Source organism: Macaca thibetana, chromosome 7 (genome assembly GCF_024542745.1).
Source record: "Macaca thibetana thibetana isolate TM-01 chromosome 7, ASM2454274v1, whole genome shotgun sequence".
NCBI classification, from domain to species: domain Eukaryota; kingdom Metazoa; phylum Chordata; class Mammalia; order Primates; family Cercopithecidae; genus Macaca; species Macaca thibetana.
Window position 1 is genome coordinate 42,323,892 of NC_065584.1, and position 16,603 is coordinate 42,340,494.

Genomic DNA, 16,603 nt, shown 5'->3' on the forward strand with positions numbered 1-16,603 from the left:
GAAATCATGAAAAAGACTGTGGATATGGCAAAAAAAAAAAAAAAAAAAAAAAGTAGGTTAAAGGGTTTCAAGATACAAATCTTGGAGAAATTTAAGAAATAGACATCACACAAGAGGAATTTAAAAAGATGATTCGATGAGTGCTTCCAATTCAGTACCAGGTGATGCAGAAGGAATGCCAGAAAACAAAATGACATTAGACAGTCTGGTAGAAGATTGTCTGATTGTTCAAGACTGCTTTTGACTGTTCATGACATGGATCCTTCTCTGATATGGGCACTGAAACTAAAGCAAATGGTGGAAGAAGGATTGGTACCATATGGAAATGTTTTTAGAGAAATGAAAAAGCAAAAAAGAGAGAAGTATGACGTATTGTCATAAAGTTATACCACGTGTGCCTGCCTCTCCCGCCTCTCCTTCCCCCTTCCACCTCTACCATGCTGAGACCAACAAGAGCAATTCCTCTGCTTCCTTCTCCTCCTCAGCCTACTCAATGTGGAGACAATGAGGATAAAGACCTTTGTGATGATCCACTTCCACTTAATGAACAGTAAATATACCCTCTCTTTCTTATGATTTTCTTTTTTTTTTTTTTCTGAGATGGAGTCTCACTCTGTCACCAGGCTGGAGTGCAGTGGCACAACCTTGGCTCAATGCAACCTCCACCTTCTGGGTTCAAGCAACTCTCCTGCCTCAGTCTCCCTAGTAGCTGAGACTACAGGCACATGCAACCACGCCCAGGTAATTTTTGCATTTTTAGTAGAAACGGGGTCTCACCATGTTGGCCAGGATGGTCTCAATCTCTTAACCTCAAGATCTGCCCGCTTTGGCCTCCCAAAGTGCTGGGATTAGAGGTGTGAGCCACCATGCCTGGCCTATGATTTTCTTAATAACATTTTCTTTTCTCTAGCTTACTTTAAGAACATAGTATATAATACATATAAGGTACAATGTGTTAGTTGACTATGTCATCGGTAAGGCTGGAAGTCAATAGTAAGTTTACTAAATTTTTGAGGAGTCAAAAGTTACATGTGGATTTTCAACTTGATGGGGGTCTGTGCCCCAAACCCCGTGCTGTTCAAGGGTGAACTATATATGCTGAAAAGTGTCACTAAAATATGAAGAAACCAACTTTTCTGTAAACTTTAGATGCACTTCCCTGAATGATTTCCAAAAGTTGGGTACCTTATTTTCCAACCGTGCATTTACGCATGGACACAGCAAATGACAGGTACTATACAAATATACATACAGAAATGAACACATGATCCCTATTAAAACATTTTAGTTATTTATCATCATTTCTTTTTAGGTACTTCTGTACTATTCTAAGTAAGCCTCTGTAGACAGTCATATAGAGGATGTGTTCTGGCCAAGCTTGGTGGCTCACACTTGTAATCCCAGCATTTTACGAGGCCAAGCGAGGAAGATCACTTGAGCCTAGGAGTTCGACACCAACCTGGGCAACAGAGCAACACCCCATCTCTAAAATAAAATAAAAAATAAAAATAAAAAAAGGATGTGTTCTTTTCTTTGTTATCTAGTCTGACAAAAATTTCTCCAAAATAGACTTCTTTGGTAATTTTATTTTCATTACATCTTTATGCCATTATAACCCAAACACTGATCTTTTTTTATTATTAAGAAGAACTATTCCTAATTGCACATTACCAGGTTTCTTTAGTTCATTATTTGGTGCATCCTCAGTAGGTATACATCTTTTCGGCTCACTCAGCATTGAGAACATAATATTGTTTGTTTACTTACAAATTAAAAGTAACATATCTCTCATCCTATGTACACTTGACAACCTGAGAGGTATCAAGCAGATACTTCTAATATTTGAACCTTAAAAATAAGCAGAATTTTAGTTGATACAGGGCTGGATGTCTGTAATTATGTCAGGAAGCAATCGGGATTATCAGTAAACCTACATTTCTCATGCTGTTGAGGGGGTCAGTTTACCAAGGACAAGACAGGATCTTTTGGCCTCAAGAATTTCAGTTACAACCTGCCTAACCCCTAGAGTTTCACTAAACTTCCTAAGACAAAAAGAAAAACCTAAAACTTATAAAAAGAAAGCAAATTGTTTACCCTGGCTTAGTTCTAATTGTAAAGAATCAACTTTCCCAAAATTATAATCTTTTGACATTTGGCAACTGAACGAATTAAAGTTATTCAAAGAGCTCAAGACATAAAAACTAATACGACTTCTATTATGTATTTTCTCCTTCAGGTGCCAGTACAATTCCATGTATTGGAGAAATTGAGTAAGTCAGATCCCAATTGATTAGGCCCTAAGTATCAAATACACTTTCACCTTGTGAACTCACAGCAACTGTCTTAAACCTGCTAACAGCACTCTCATGAGTGGAGAACACTGTGTCTCATTTTTAGTTTAATACGTTAGTTCTCTTCAATGGACACAATTTTTTTTTATAGTAAGAGGCACATGATTTATATATTTTTTACAGTAAGAGGCACATGAAGGTTAGAATTTGTTTTTGTTGGCCGGGTGCGGTGGCTCAAGCCTGTAATCCCAGCACTTTGGGAGGCCGAGGCGGGCGGATCACAAGGTCAGGAGATCGAGACCACGGTGAAACCCCGTCTCTACTAAAAATACAAAAAATTAGCCGGGCGCGGTGGCGGGCGCCTGTAGTCCCAGCTACTCAGGAGGCTGAGGCAGGAGAATGGCGGGAACCCGGGAGGCGGAGCTTGCAGTGAGCCGAGATCGCGCCACTGCACTCCAGCCTGGGCAACAGCGTGAGACTCCGTCTCAAAAAAAAAAAAAAAAAAAAAAAAAAGAATTTGTTTTTGTTTTTGTTTTGTTTTTTGAGACGGAGTTTCACTCTTCTTGTCCAGGCTGGAGTGCAATGGCACGATCTCGGCTCACCACAACCTCCACCTTCCGGGTTCAAGTGATTCTCCTGCCTCAGCCTCCCAAGTAGCTAGGATTACAGGCATATACCACCACGCCCGGCTAATTTTGTATTTTTAGTAGAGACCAGGTTTCTCCATGTTGGTCAGGTTGGTCTCCAACTCCTGACCTCAGGTGATCCACCTGCCTCAGCCTCCCAAAGTGCTGGGATTACAGGCATGAGCCACCACACCTGGCCTATAAAATCATTTTTAATAAATATTAAACGCTATGCAACTGAAGTTCTTCTAGTCTCTTGCCTACCACCTCAAAAGGAAATGAAATCATTATAATAAACCTATTATAACATAAAAACTAATGTTTTACCTGGAAATGTTCTATGAACTCTAAGAAAAAAGGATACTGTAAAGATGGTCAATTCCCTCATTTCTTACCATTGCTAGAAGAGGATGACAAACAAGGAGAAAAAAGGAGGGAAAGAAAAGAACTGAATAAATCTCCTTCATCTCCAAATAAGGCAAGCTCATCAACCAGTACGCTCCTCTCTCTCTATCTCCCTCTCTTCACTGACTGCCCCAAGGTCCCAGACAACACAGAATCTACAAATTATATTTGTCCACTTTACCACTAATTAAGATATTACTATCAATTGTATTAAACAATTATAAAAATGATTATTTAGATTAACTTATGGAATGTTGACTTAAGTCATTAAATAACATTGTAACGCTTTTATTATAGTTTTGATCATTTGTAAATATTGTTTATACTCTAAGCAAATTTATTCTGGTTCTAGATATTATTAGAATTTGATATCTCATTTAAGGGATATTATAGAAAAATCAGTCACAACACTGATAAAAATTTAAAACTCATTCATTGTGCATTGAAAGTCTTGATCAAATAAGACTTAGACAGATATACAGGTTCATTTTAGTTACATGTTTAAGGTAATTAAGAGGTCTCTCCCATTTTCATTTTACTTTTGTTCAAGTTTACAATCAGAAAGTTATAGCATTTATGCACTTTCAAGTTTATATCATGAAGTTTATTAATTGGAAAAACTAATTCTAACTTTCTTCATGTGCCTCATCGCTACATGATATAAACTCATTACTCAGATTCTAAAGTAAACATTAGCTTAATTTTCCATTTTCATCTAAGAGTAATATCAATGTTTCATTACTTTATAATGTGAACTTTATACTGACCAGTCATCGAGGCTGTAACAAAATCTTTCAAGTTCGTTTTCATATTTATTTGGTTTATGGAAAAATAAATTTAAAAAATCCAAGTTATAAAATACAACAAATACAGTGAGCATTTCAGTAGTGATCTTTAAAAGTTTTTCTTTTATTTCATTGCTTTGATGAACAAGTTATACTACAGAATGACTACAGAAGAAAAGGCAGAATAGCAAAGGCAAAATTTGAACCACATTAGCACTACCCTTATATTTGGTATAATTTGTGAATTAAAAGAAGATTTATAAATTCAAAACATATTTCTCCTTCACATTGTCATTTTCTGACCAAAAAAAGACTACCACAAAGAGATACTTTTTTTTAAGTAGATGGGTATGAAAATTTAAAATGAAATTTGCCCTATAACTCTGCTTTCAGTAAGAGTACAAAAGTAACCCTTATATTGACAAATATGGCATAATTCATAGGTCCTATTTGCTCTTCCTCCATTAAAAGGAAAATGTGTAGTATCATATAAAGTTTATATGGGTTTTATGTTCAGAATATTGTAGATATCAAGAAAAACCTTCGCCTGGTGGGTGGTAAGGTTAATTTTATTGGTTTGATTTCCCATTATTCCAAATGGAAGACTGTTGGATGATGGTGGGTAGCTGGGGAAAGGAAATAATGACAGGAGATTAGAATGAGAAGAGAAAGTTGGGATTTGAAACTAATCAATTTTTTAAAAATCTTATGACTAAGCATGGTAGCTCACGCCTGTGGGAGGCCAAGGTGGGATGATCACTTGAGGCCAGTTCAAGACCAGCCTGGACAACATGGCAAGACCCTCTTTTAAACTTAAAAAAAAAAAAAAAAAAAAAAAAAAAGGCCGGGCGCGGTGGCTCACGCCTGTAATCCCAGCACTTTGGGAGGCCGAGGCGGGCGGATCACAAGGTCAGGAGATCGAGACCACGGTGAAACCCCGTCTCTACTAAAAATACAAAAAATTAGCCGGGCGCGGTGGCGGGCGCCTGTAGTCCCAGCTACTCAGGAGGCTGAGGCAGGAGAATGGCGTAAACCCAGGAGGCGGAGCTTGCAGTGAGCCGAGATCGCGCCACTGCACTCTAGCCTGGGCGACAGAGCGAGACTCCGTCTCAAAAAAAAAAAAAAAAAAACCTTTTTGATAAAATAAAGGAGCCGGGTACAGTGACTCACGCCTGTAATCCCAGCATTTTGGGAGGCCAAAGTGTGAGGATCACTTGACCCCGGGAGTTCAAGACAAACCTGGGCAACATACCAAGGTCTTGTCTCTACAAATAATAAAAAAAAATTACCCAGGCATGGTGGCATGCACCCGTAGTCCCAGCTACTCCAGAGGCTAAGGTGGGAGAATGGTTTGAACCAGCGAGGTCAAGGTTGCAGTGAGCCGTGATCACACCAATGCACTCTAGCCTGGGCAACATAGTGAGACAACATCCCACCCCAATCTCAAAAAAAAAAAAAAAAAAAACTAAATAAAATCAAATCTTAAATCTACATGTCCCCATATAATATTCTTCTGTTGGGGATTTTTTTAAAGATTCTTTAAAAATCAGTTGTAAATATCTTTTACTTTTAAATATGTTTAATTGTTTCACTATAACAAGCTACAATGTGAAAACAATTCAAACTCCAAGAAAGAAACTCTATACTATATGGTAGTGAAATATAAGCCAGAGAATCAATAAGAGGATGCTATACTACTGTTGAAGACCAGAAGTTGATATCTCCTTTGAAAAGGATCAACAGAAGCAGTATCGATGCAGGGTACAAAAACTATAATAAAGCTGGATGTGGTAGCACATGCCTATAGTCCCAGCTACTCAAGAGGCTGAGGCAGAACGGTTTGAGCCCAGGAGTTCACAGTCAACCTGGACAAAATAGCAAGACCCCATTTCTTTTGGAAAAAAAAAAAGGTAGCATAATAGTAATACTTTTAGTTTCAGAGTTGTTTAAAAATCTTAGTTTTATGTTTAGTAAAGTAACTATTCAAGTTTTTTTAAGTATTTACTCTCACGATTGTAAAAACTTTCTTTTACATTTATCAATGTGCTATAATATGAAATGATGTATCCACCATTTAACTAAATCAAGAGATTTATTAAATGTAGATTATCATAAATCAAAAATAACCATTAATGAAATGGAAGAGTCTATTTACTTTATCAGCCTTGAGATTCTATTTACATAATGAAGAGCTATTGATAACAAACAGCCCAAACACTATCTGCAAAAAAACTAATATTCCAATGATTTTAATATACATATAATTATCAGTTTCTAGGCTTGGATTTAAAGAATACCTGAATGGTCAGAAGTAAATTAACATACCTAATTTATTACAGTTTAGAAATCTAAATGAAATGCCACAGGCCACAAAACAACTGCTTCATATTCAAAGGCACACATTCAATTTGGTAGATCAGCTGGACTCACTGCATTATATTGCAGGAGATAAGGGTTAAGTGACCTGGGGATACTGTTCTCCAGATGTCTAAAGGGTCCATTTTTTTTATTGGAGTTATCTCTACTTTAAAAAAAAAAAAGGGAATTATACCTACTTTTGATAAATACCTAGCTTACCACACAATTAATACCTTCGCCCACATAAGATTCTACTTAAAGCTTTGTTTTTGAAATTTTAGGATTATAGCTATTATAAAAACAAAATTTAAGAACACACAACATGCACAATGGGTCAAGAATACATGCCTTCTCTTCTGATGAATAGCACAAGAAGGTTAAGAAAATACCATAACATACTCTAAGTTTGGGGATACATTTTAGAGATTTTTAAATGAGAAATCCAATAAATCTTTCAGCATTCAGCTTTCCATTATTGCGGCTCATGAAAAGATTTTTTTAACTAATTTGTAATACACAATATATTCACTCCACAAATAACTATGTACATATATATGCCCACATCAATGTCTTACTCTTTTAATTAAAAATTTATGTTTCTCTTGGTCATAAAACTCTGGTTTTAGGTGTTTTAAAAGTTCAAACAGCTATTAAGCTATACTTTGCTTTGGCACTAGCTCCCCCTCCAGACCAACGTACTAATATAACTGCATTTTAAAAAATAATAATAAGTAACAAGTTTTTCCAATTCACCAGCAAATTTTAAGATTCACCATTTTTAAGGACACTCTAATTTCGTCAAAATAACTGGTAAGAATTTGCAACAAAACAATGCAGGATGTAATCAGAATAACTGTTGTTATTTTTTTTTTTTTTTCAATTCTATACATCTTAAACAGAACTGATTTGTAGGAAAACAACTTCAGGTGACTTTCTAGTTAAATTCAAAAATATCCTCAAAATATAACCTATATAATGTCATATTTTATGGAAATTATTTTGAATCACTATCCTATTAAACAAGATACTCAAGTTAATTCACAACTTGACCAAAGATACGTTTTTGCATGTTTCTGCAATCCATGCAAGTTTCATTCCAGCTGTTCAGCTCTTGAATTCAAATAGAATTCTCAATTTATAAAGCAGCAAAAAGAAAATCCATGTCTTGGAACTACCTTTGTATGTTCCTTATAGCCTATTCATCTCCAACTCCCGGCATTTTTTACACAATGAACCTGTAAAATCACAATTACAAATGCTTGAATTCCCACCTTCTCACTAGTACTGTAGTATTTATAAATCAAGTTATTAAGATTTTCTATACACATAGCAGATTTCACAAGGACAGCAATGTACAGGGCCTTATTATTTGGCATAGGGTTTTAAGATGTTTTTACAGCTATTTTAAAGAGCAGAGACTACAACTCCATTATTTCTTATATATCTGATATACTGTAGTGGTTAAATAGTAATTTCTCTACTAAAATACTTTATATATGATGCACCAATGAATTAGCCATAAAACATGGAATGTAAATTTAATCAAGAAAATAAATATTCACCTAACCGCAGGAATAACAAGAAAAAAAAAACTATAATGAAACCTGCCAACAGTTTTCAGAGGCAAGTCAGTTAAGTCAGTTACTTCAGATGCGTTTAACTCTAAACTGACACAAAAGTTGTGTTGAATTTGTTCCGCAAAACCTTGAAATTGGGGATTATCTACTGGAGAATTTGGCTTTTCTGGGTCCACCTTCCTGAGTGGGTTTAAATAAACTGTAAATAATTCAAACACAGGAAGGAAAAAACCACCACCTCTCCGTGCCTTTAACCAAGGCCTCAATCTATATTATACCGCAAAACGCTAAAATAAAAGCTCATCAGGGACAAACCCTAAGCATGACACTGCCACTTAACTTAAATACACTGCGTCTCTGAAAATTGCAATCCCCACTGTGAAGAAAGAACAGGTGCTGCACCCGACAACCCACTCAATCTTGCAGGACAAACCTCCGAAAACGGATAAATATGGACTCATTTAACCTTCCCAAATAAGTTGAGACACTCAAAAGCCGCCAGCTCGTCATTTGCACATCAAAAGGGAGTACAGCTGCACTCAAGCCTTTAACTGCCCAGCACGGTCCCTCGCGGATCTTTGTGCGGGTCCACTCCCTGCTTTCTAGCCCAAGCAGCACTCAGAGAGAGCCCATAACGCACGGGCATCTTCCTCCCCACAGACCGCGACTCCAGGGACCGAGCTGCTGGCGAAGGTAAGACAGGTGTGGAGGGGAGACGACGAACACCTCCCACCCCCGCCCCCATCCATTCTCCTCCTCTAGGTTTTGGCCCCTGCCCTAGGCAAGGATGCGCGACGCCGAGGGCAGCGGCGCCGCAGCTCCGAGTCCCGGCTGGAGAGGCAAGCGCCCCTCACCCTCTGCCTGCGCCCCCGGGGCTGCGCCAAGGCATCGGCCAGAGCGTCCCGGGGGCTCCCTCCCCACTTTTCCGAGAGCTGCTGGTTAACCGGCAGCAGTTGCAGCAACAGGCCCGGGGGTCGCCTGGGGAAACGAGCAGGGACAGCCGCGGAGCCTCCTCAGATCCCGCGCGCAGCCCAGCCCAAGACCCCGAGGCGCGCGGGGCCCGGCTCCCAAAACGCCCCCTTACCCGAGGCGGGAGCAGAGGCGGTCTTCGCCGTTCCCCGTCGCAGCTGCCAAAGCCACAGCCCTCAGCTGCAGCTGCCCCACGCTGGGGGAGTGGGAAGGGTGGCTGGGTGGAGGATGCTACTCCCGACTGAACGGAGAGGAAGAAACGGAAACAGGAACCGCCGCCGCCGCTTAACGGAGCCTTCGGCGCCACTGACTGAGGCAGAGCGCGAGGCGGCGCGAGCCGGGCAGTCGCTGACAGCGCGAGACCGAGAGCGAGCTGGGTCTAGGGCGCGCGACCCCAAATAGTGCCGGCCCCATTCCGCGGGGAGACGAAGGGACGGGTCGACTGGGGCCGGGAGGAGGGGGCGGGATGGGGAGGGGGCCTGGAGTGGAGGGAACCGGCTCCTCCGGTCGGCCGGAGATAACGCGCGCACGCGCCGGAGAGGCTCTGACAAGGAGCGCAGGCGGGGAAGCCTCGGCCAGCGCCGGCGTGCGCGCGCGAATGGGGGCGCGCGCCCCTCGGCGTTCCTGGCTTCTGGGAGAGGGCGCGCATGCGCCGGCCGCTGCCACCTACGGCGACCCTGGCATGTGCCAGGGCTTCTCCCCGCCCCCTTCCTCGCTGCACCCGTGGAGAGCGTAGCAGCAGCATCCACCGCCTAGCAGAGCCGCGGGCCACAGCGGGACGGCACAGTTCCAGCAGGGCAGCGGCTGCGCACGCGGGCGCCGGCTCGCACATAGGCGTAGGCCGCCCTCTACCGCCTGAAGGCCGGAGGCTGAGCGGGGCGCGAGCGGATCCCGGATCCCGGGAGGAGAGCCGCCTCCTGAGAATGCCGTGCTCCCTACAGCGCTGGGAACGGACCGGCCCGTGCCAGCTCAGTCGGCTGCCCTAGGGGGCACCCGCACTAGAGGTTTTGAAGCTGGCTCCTTGCTACTTTTAGGGGTGGGAGCTGCTGCTGCTCAGCTCCTGCAGCCCGCGTTTGGCCGCTTGACTGCAGCTTCCAGCGCGATCCTACAATGGCATCGCTACCCCAGGAGACTCAGCGAAGCCCTACTTTATCTTGTGAGAGCTGTTTTCACATTCACTCTAAGAGAAAGACCGCCCCCCCACGAGGGCCTGAGTTCGATGCCCGGCCTCTCCCGACCCGCGGCTGCGACAGCCCCTCTGAGGCGGAAGTTTATTCAGTACGGGAAAGAGAACAGCGAGGGGAGAGGCTTTGCCCTAGGATGTGTCCTACCCGCTCGGACTCGGAAAATTCCCGTCGCCCGCGATGCAGAGCAGTGGGCCGAAGGGCTGCCTCAGAGCAGCCCAGACCGCCAGCTGAGCGGGAGGACCTGAGCGCGCCGCCCCAGCACACAAAGTAGTCGCGGGCCGAGGGGTGCCGCCGAGGCCAATCAGAGCCGCGCGCCGCGTGAGTGGAGTGCGAGCCGGCCAATCAGAGGGCCGGAAGATGAGCTTCCCGTTCCAAACTCTTCCCTGTAGCCTTGGGACCCAGATCCCAAGCCTGGGGCGCTTTACGGTGGGAAAGCGAAATGGTGCCCTGAAGACAAGAATCATTTCTCAAGGCTTGGGCATTTTAAAGTACATACTGGGGACACTTATCCCAAAACAAGTATCGGCGGCCTTTTAGATGTTAAATATTAAAAGATCACGGAAAAGAGATTTAAGAGGCAGTGGCCTGTCAAGATTGCAATCTGCCTAATAGTCAATAAATTCACATATTTATTGAGAATATGTACCAGGAACTCTATCTTCTTATGTGCCAGGAACTCTATCACAGATACACAAATAAGGTACTGCTGATTCCGAACAAGAAAATCCCTTGTCCTCAAGCAGCTCGGGTTCTGAGGGAGGTTTTGCTAGACCTTGTGACTCGTATTTATTGTCAGCTCTTTAAACAAAAAGCACTCTATGAAGTGCTGTACTTTACAGTCGTTTTTATGATTTTTATCTCCCTGTGAGAAAAGAAAATTGAAAGGAAAGTAGAGTGACTTATCCAAGATCACACAAAAGATGTTCTAGCTCAGTTTGGGTGTCATCATTCAATAAAATTATTCAATAACAATTTATAAATGCATGGATGCTCTCTCCCATGAGAGGTCTGTAGTAAGCGTACAAGCAGGACAAAATTCTGGTATAAAAGTGACACACTTTGGTTGTTGGAAATGAACACAAATGTTAGGCTTATGTGGGATTAAAGGTAAAAATCTTATCAGTCATACTCTAGATAATTTTTAGAAGTCAGAGGTGGGGCGGATATTTACGTTTTAGTTTAAACACAGCATTTTAAAAATATTTTAACAAGCAAGCGTAACTTTTTTTTTTTCTAAGATAGAAGCAGCAGGAAGGATCACTTAAGCCCAAGAGTTCCAGGCTGCAGTGCCACATCATGCCTGTCAGTAGCCACTGCCCTCCAGCCTGGGCAACATAGCAAGACCCTTATCTCTAAAATTAAAAATAAAATTTAAAAAAAGAAAAGAACTATTTATAGTTGGTTAATAATCATGATAGTTTACACTGTATAATACTTTGAGATATCCAAGTTCAAAGCTTTACATTTGCCTCAAAATTCCATTTTTGTCTGGCCTTCCATTTTTACTTCCAAAATCCTAGGAATTAAAGCACTTATTTTCCCTACCTGCTTCCAATTGGGAAAAAAAAAAAAAAAAAAAAAAAAAACCTAGGAATGTTTTGCCCAGGATTTGGTGCATTTGTATAGAGCAGTATAGTGTATGTTAAAATAACAAATAACTTTGGGCCGGGCGCGGTGGCTCACGCCTGTAATCCCCAGCACTTTGGGAGGCTAAGGCGGGTGGATCACCAGAGGTCAGGAGTTCAAGACCAGCCTGGCCAACATGGCAAGACCCCATCTCTACTAAAAATACAAAAATTAGCTGGGTGTGGTGGCGGGTGCCTGTAATCACAGCTACTCGGGAGGCTGAGGCAGGAGAATCGCTTGAACCAGGGAGGTGGAGGTTGCGGTGAGCCGAGATCGCACCATTGTACTCCAGCCTGGGCAACAAGAGTGAAACGCCGTCTCAAAAAAAATAAATAAATAAATAACAAATAATTTGGTATCTCTTGAATACACTCAGAAACTAATTCTTCAGTGATTTTGAAGTCTGCTTTGTTGAATCAGTATGCTTCTCCACCTGTGACGGAACATTATTATCAAAACCCTTTCCAAGGCAGGCTCAGGATTTAGCTGCTATCCCAAAACTGGAGGTCTCTGTCAGGCAACTGATATCTGAGAACAAGTCTTTACACATTAAGTTCCAAGCCAATCATGAATTTCCAGGAAATTCACTTATAAAAGGGATGATTACCCTGCCTCTTCTCAGTGTGGACAACAGTCCCAGCTTTTTAAAAATGCATTTATTTTACTCTCTCCAGAGAAGAAAATTCCTAGAACTCAGTCTTTCTCTTGCCAGGTTAAATTCTGAGAGAGAAGGAATCCCCCAAAAGGTTCTAAACATCACTGGCCATCAGAAAGTGTCTGTGTCAAAAGCGTTTTTCCACAAGCTGCAGGTCCCCCCCTGTTGCTGGGCTCTCTTATTCTCTTCTCCCAACTGCTTGCCTCTGCTGCTCATCACTCCCAGTTTGTGATATTAGATTAAGTAAGTATAGGTACTCCACCTCTTACTCCACCCCTCCCTCACCAAACTAGGTTTTGGACCCATCTTTGCTTATCCCAAAAGTTAAAGACAAGTTCTGTTCAACAAAAGATTAGACAGAATAATCTTTATGATCTGTTATACTGAGAACTAACAGGGCCTTGTCAGTGCATTGTTCTCTTTTACATAGCCTCAGTCAAATTCTTGCCCATCAGCTAGAGCTATGGGGACTTGGGTGTGGGGCAAGAAGGAGTCAACCCTTAGACAATGGAAAAGATCAAAATGAAAGTTAAAGTGAGCACATGAGTGGCTATTTTATTGAGAGATTAGCTAGATCAAAGTTAATGAAATTGAATGCTATCACATTTCCTAAGTTGTGAACATTCATGTAGAAACTGGTTTGAAATTTACTACCATTTTATTATGACTGTAATAAAAATAATAGCCAAAGTGTAATAGTGCTGAGCACCAGGCCCCATGCAAAACTCTTTACCTCTACCGTTTAATTCTCAAATCAAACCTTTGAGGTGGATCCTATTATTACGGTGGGGAGATCTGTGGAGTTCCAGCAAGGGGTTGAGGCACTCAGAAGGCTTAGCATAAGCTACTTACCAAATAGTTTAGAAATTTTTCTATCTCTACCAATGTGTACCAACTGACTGTCAGCCATGGAAGCATTCTGAATAATTGTTAATTGTTCTCGTTGTTTTATAATTGTTGCTCTAGCTACACTTCACTTATAGGATCTGATTTTCCAGAAGTCATCCAACGGTCAGCATTGTTATTGCCAAGAGCAAGAAGGGGTGAGATAATCATTTTACCCATCTGGGCCTCAGTTTTCTCATTTGTAAAATAAAAGGGTTGGACTAGGTAAGTTGTTCATCAGTTCTAAAACTACAAATCTAGCCAACTTGACACACCATTGACAATAACTACAAAAATGAAATATGGGGGGGAAGTCTATATTTTCATTTTTGTTTTTTAGAGACAAAGTCGCAGAATGTTGCCAAGGCTGGTCTTGAACTCGTGGCCTCAAGCTGTACTCTCGCCTCAGCCTCCTGAGTAGCTAAGAATCTGTATTTTCAAATTCAATGTGTTTTAAGTCACTTTTGAGCCAGCTCCTTAAACAAACTTTATACCTACTCATTAAAAAGCCAGAGCAAATCTTTCCCATTAGAAGAGTAAATGAAGTAATTGATTTAAAGACTGATGAAACTAGCCAGACTATGCCTCCCTATGACTTGCCTCCATGGCTGAAATTTCTATCTTCTTCATTGGGATAAAGCAGCATATAGTTCACACTATTGATTTCTTATTCAACATTCACTCCTGTCCTTCCTTATTAATAAGGCTCTTTATTTTTGTTTTCATCTTCCAATTTTTTATGTAACCACCCAAACTCCAACTACAGAAGGGCAACTCAGTTAGCCAGTTAATGGATTCCCTAATATGGTAGGAGATTTATCATGCTTACTCTCTCCTTCCAGACATACAAAAAGATTACATTTTTTCACACCCACCCCAGATACCCTCCTCCCCTTGCAGTTGGGCTGGACCATGTGACTGACTAGCTATAGCCACCAGTCCGTAGTGAGTTGTGGGTAGAAGTGGTATGTGTCAATTCCAGGTAGAACAGTTCATTGTCAGCATAAGTCCTTACAATGTTTACTCTTCCCCAGACTCAAGACCAGTATTATCTTGAGAGTATTGGTAAAGCCTCTCTCGGCTTAAGTTCCAAAAAATAAAGGACAAGGTAGAGCAGCCTGCCTCCCATTTTCATCTGGTTTTAATAAGAAATACATCTTTGTAGTTTAAGCCACTGAGATTTGGGGGTATTTTTCACTGCAGTATGACCTAGCATCTAGGTTATGCTAGACTAGAATATGCTAGAATTAGAATAGTCCTAGACTATTCTAATTAATATACTTGAAAACCATTAGGACCAGGACAAACTGGCCCAATCAGACCGAAGGAAAGGATTTTCAGTCCATACCTGGGGGAAGGAGTTCTCTCTTTCCTGCCAGATATGAGCAAGTCAACCTGTAACCCAGATTGCCATTGGCAGCAATCTTGCTAGAGGAATTAACCTGAAAATGAAGTCAACCTACTGGGGATGGCAGACAGATAGAAAACCCTTGAAGATATGGTTGAGCTGTGGTCATACCACTCCTGAAATCTGCTCTTTCCTGGACTATTAATTCTACAAAATAATAATTCTGTTTGTTTGTTTCCACCATAACACTGTAAGCAAAAACTCTATCTTGTATGTCTTTAATTTCATCTCAGTTCCTAACACAGATATGTCTCAAGAAGCACTAAAAAATATTGGATATAGCCAGGAATGATGGCTCATACCTGTTACCTCAACACTTTGGGAAGTCAAAGTGGGAGGATCACTTGAGGCCAGGAGTTCAAGACCGGCCTGGGCAACCATAGCAAGACCCCTGTCTTTATTTTTTATAATATATTGGATACATTAAAAAATTTTAATGTAATAGATCATACTCTTGCCTTCAGAAATAAAATATTATCTGCATTAACAAAGAGAAAGAATAATTTGATTCAATCCAACCTTTTTACAGATGAAAAGATTAAAACCTTGTAAGACACTACAAGGTTTATCAAGTTCATATGCTTTGGTATGGCAAAATTGAAGTAGGGAAATAGCTAATAATTTCTTCATCAAAATTGACCATAGTTTCCAACTTAGGATAGAGAAGTATTGAGCCTCAGACTTAGTAGCTATTTTGTAACCACATCACACCAACCTGGTTCAACTTTTATGTTAACAAACTTGTGAGTTGTTTTTCAGTTACCATGGGCCTCCAGTTTGAAGGTCACCTAACCTGAACATGCCCAGATGAACCAAGTCTGCAACCACAACAGGAACCTAAGTGCTCTGACTGAGGAGTGGGGAATGAATTAAGAAGGGGACACCACGTGGCAGGATCCAAGATCTAATCATTATCATCACCCCATGGCAGGATCCAATCAAATCATACCTCCCAGCATCACCTCATTGCAAGATCCAATCAGATCACATCTCATTACTTTATGCTTATAAAACCTGGCCCAGGCCAGGCCAGGATCAGGAGGTCGGGAGATCGAGACCATCCTGGCTAACACGGTGAAACCCTGTCTCTACTAAAAATACAAAAAAATTAGCTGGGCGTGGTGGCGGACACCTGCACTGAGCCGAGATTGCACCACTGCACTCCAGCCTGGGCGACAGAGAGGAAAGAAGAAAGAAAGAGAGAGAAAAAGAAAGAGAGAGAGAGAGAGGGAAAGGAAAGGAAAGGAAAGGAGAGGAGAGGGGGGAGGGGAGGGGAGGGGAGGGGAGGGGAGGGGAGGGGAGGGGAGAAAAGAAAAACAAGCCCTGCACAGGGAGACAGAGTTGAGCATATCCTCCCGTCTCCTTGCGGTTGACTTACAATAAAGCTTTTATTTTCTCAAAAGCCATGGTATTGGCCATTGGCCTCTATGCACATTAAACAGTGCTCAGTAACAATCTGACCTTGGGCAAGTTAATTAACCTCTCTGAGCCTTGGTTTTTCCATCTATAGGAAGGGATGATGACCCCTAGCTCATGGGGTTGTATAGAATAAATGACTCAACATACAAAAAGCACTTAGTACAATTTTTGACATATAGTATATGTTGTACACATTACAGCCCTATTAAATGATGTTTATTAATAGCTAAACCATTTTTATGTATTAGGATAGACATGGTTCTCATTTACCATTCATTTAATTTAGACCACTGACCTGTGTTTTTTCATCTCATATAATTGTAGCATATACCTATATTAGTGTCTGGCCAGCACTCACCTTTTGTATAGGAACTACTGCTCTCATGCCCACAGTTTTATCATGATGGCAGCA

The 16,603-nt window shown here is 41.5% G+C and overlaps 1 protein-coding gene and 1 pseudogene across 15 annotated transcripts in view; one reads left to right on the top strand and one right to left on the bottom strand.

Moving 5' to 3' along the window:
• Positions 1-10,455, bottom strand: part of FUT8 (fucosyltransferase 8) — a 339,734-nt gene extending 329,279 nt beyond the window's left edge. For 11 of the 14 annotated variants that reach the window (XM_050799274.1, XM_050799273.1, XM_050799265.1 and 8 more), the window contains exon 1: positions 9,127-9,606. The gene's annotated coding sequence lies outside the window, so the exon portion shown is untranslated. Of the gene's footprint in view, positions 1-9,126; positions 9,613-10,342 lie in introns of those variants that run through there. The other 3 variants (XM_050799254.1, XM_050799257.1, XM_050799256.1) reach the window with 3 other exon arrangements.
• LOC126959137 (uncharacterized) lies at positions 9,478-11,173 on the top strand (annotated as a pseudogene). Its single transcript, XR_007727486.1, has 2 exons — positions 9,478-9,743; positions 9,873-11,173. The product of XR_007727486.1 is annotated as an uncharacterized LOC126959137 (transcript).
• The last annotated feature ends 5,430 nt before the right edge of the window (positions 11,174-16,603 follow it).